Source organism: Carlito syrichta, unplaced genomic scaffold (genome assembly GCF_000164805.1).
Source record: "Carlito syrichta isolate Samal-C Ts95f unplaced genomic scaffold, Tarsius_syrichta-2.0.1 Scaffold301726, whole genome shotgun sequence".
Lineage (NCBI taxonomy): Eukaryota > Metazoa > Chordata > Mammalia > Primates > Tarsiidae > Carlito > Carlito syrichta.
In genome coordinates, this window is record NW_007245822.1 from 3,195 (window position 1) to 6,343 (window position 3,149).

The following is a 3,149-nucleotide window of genomic DNA, read 5'->3' on the forward strand; positions in this document are numbered from 1 at the left end:
TTTTTTGAGTGGGAGTCTCTCTGTGTTGCCCAGGCTGGAGTGCAGTGGCACGCTCCCGGCCACCATAGCCTCGACCTTCCACTTCAACCTTCTAAGAGCTAGAACTGCAGGCACATGCCTTCCACACCTGACCAATTTTTTAAAAATTTATTGTAGAGATGAGGTCTCACCAAATTGCCCAGGCTGGTCTGGAATCCCTGGGCTCGGCAATCCTCTCACCTAGGCCTCCCAAAATGTTGGGATTATAGGCGTGAGCTGCCACACCTGGCCAGATTATGGTTCTTATCAGATCAATACAGGAAATAGACTCATTTATAAGAAACTTCCCCACCAAAAAAAGGCCTGCAACAGATGGTTCTCAGTTGAATTCTACAAGACATGCAAGGAAGAGCTGATACCAATCTTATTGAAAGTATTCCAGGCAATCGAGAAAGATGAAATTCTTCCCAGCTTATTTTACGAAGCCAACATCATACCAATACCCAAATCTGGCAAAGATCAAACAAGGAAAGAGAATTACAGGTCAATATCCTGATGAACATACATGTAAATATTCTCAATGAAAGTCTAGCAAATAATTTGCCAGGCGTGGTGGTGCACGCCTATTGTTTCAGCTACTTGATGACTGAGGCAGAAGGATCATCTAAGCCCAGTGGGTCAAGGTTGCGGTGACTGTGAACATGCCACTGCACTCCAGCCTGGGTTTTTGAGACTCTGACTCAAAAAAAAAAAAAGATAGCCCAGCTCGGTGGCTCAGCCTGTAATCCTGCACCTTTGGGAGGCTGAGGTGAGTAGATTGCCTGAGCCCGAGGGTTCAAGACCCGCCTGGGCAGCAAGTCCTCATCTCTACAATAAATAAAAAAAATCAGCCGGGCGTGGTAACACATGCCTGTAATTCTGGCTACTTGGAAGGCTGAGGCGGAAGGATCGCCGGAGCCCAGCAGGTTGAGGCTGCGGTGGCCGGGAGCAGCCACTGCACTCCAGTCTGGGCGACAGAGTGAGACTCTAACTCAAAAAAAAAAAAAGATAGCCGGGCTCGGTGGCTCAGCCTTTAATCCCGTGCCTTTGGGAGGCTGAGGTGAGTGGATTGCCTGAGCCCGCAAGTTTGAGACCCGCCTGGGCAGGAGATACCTCATCTCTACAATAAATCAAAAAATTAGCCAGGCGTGGTAGCGCGCGCCTATAGTTCCAGCTACTCGGAAGGCTGAGGCAGAAGGATCGCCGGAGCCCAGCAGGTCGAGGCTGCGGTGGCCGGGAGCGGCCACTGCACTCCAGTCTGGGTGACAGAGTGAGACTCCAACTCAAAAAAAAAAAAAGAGAGTCTAACAAGTCAGATGCAACAAGGATCATCTACCATGACCACATGGGCTTCATTCCTGGGATGCAGTTCAACATTCTCAAGACCATAAGCGTAATTCAGCATGCTTATGTCATTAGATGTAGAAAAGCATTGGACAAAATCTGGCATTCCTTCTTGATAAAAACCTTCAAATATCCAGGGATAGAAGGAACATTCTTCAAAACAATGAGAGTCATCTCCAACAAACCTGCAGCCAATATTTTGCTTACTGTGCAGAAGCTGGAAGCATTCCCCTTGAAAACAGGAGCAAGACAAGGATGCGCCCTCTCACCCTTCCCACTCAACAAAGTACTGGGAGTCTTAAACCAGAGCAATCAGGCAAGAGAAGAAAATCAGGGTATCCAAATAGGAAAAGAGGAAGTTAAATTATCCTTTGCAGACAATGTGATTTTATACCTAGAAAACCATAGAGAGCCTGTCAAAAACCTCCTCGCACTGGTAAACGACTTTGGTAAAATCTCGGGTTATAAAATCAGTGTGCAAAAGAGAGTAGTAGCATTTCTATGCACCAACAACAAGTAGGCAAAGAATCAAAACACACACACACACACACACACACACACAAAACTTGCTGGATGCAGTGGCTCATGCCTGTAATCCCAACACTTTGGGAGGCAGAGGTGAGAGGATTGCCTGAGCCCACGGGTTTGAGACCAACCTGGGCAATTTAGCAAGACCTCATCTCTACAGTAAACCTGAAAGGAGGGACCCGAGAAACTTAGAATAAATGTAGTTCACATTAAAAAAAAAAAACAACAAGGTCGGGTGTGGTGGCTCACGCCTATAATCCCAGCACATTGGGAGGCAAAAGTGAGAGGATTGCCTGAGTTCATGGGTTCAAGACCAGTCTGCTGCTTGGGAAGACCTCGTCTTTACAATAAATCAAAAAATTAGCCAGGTGTGGTGGCATGTGCTTGTAGTTCCAGCTACTTGGAAGGCTGAAGTGAAAGGATCACCTAAGCCAAGCAGGTCGAGGCGGCAGTAGCTGTGAACGTGCCATTGCATTCCAGCCTGGGTGACAGAGTGAAACTCTGACTCAAAAAACAAAACAAAACAAAAAAACACAACTCCATTCACAATAGCCATAAAAATATTAAATACCTTGGCATCCACCTAACCAGAAAATTAAAAGACCTTTACGATGAGAACTACAAAACCCTGTTCAAGGAAATCAAGGATGACACAAACAAATGGAAAAACATCCCATGCTCATGGACTGGAAGAATTAATATTGTCAAGACAGATGTCCATCCCACCCAAGGCAATCTACAGATTCAGTGCAATACCCATCAAATTACCAACATCATTCTTCTTAGATCTGGAAACGACAATATAGAAATTCAAATGGAAGCAAAAAAGAACTCAAAGAGCCAAAGAAATCCTCAACAAAAGGAACAAGGCAGGAGGTATTACACTTCCAGTCTATAAGTCTTATAGACTCCAGTGTTATACGTCTACAGTAATCAAGACAGCATGGTATTGGTACAGGAAAAGGCACATAGACCAATGGAACAGGACTGAAATTCCAGAAGTAAAAACACAGTTCCTCACCCAACTCATCTTCAACAGAGCCTTCAGTAACAATCACTGGGAAAAGGAAAACATATTTAGCAAATGATGCTGGGAAAACTGGTTAATCACATGCAGAAGAATGAAACTGGACCCCTACCTATCACCATGTACAAAAATCAACTCAAAATAGATCAAGGACTTAAATGTTAAACTTCACACTATAAGAATCCTAGAAGAGCCAGGCTCGGTGGCTCAGCCTGTAATCCCGCACCTTTGG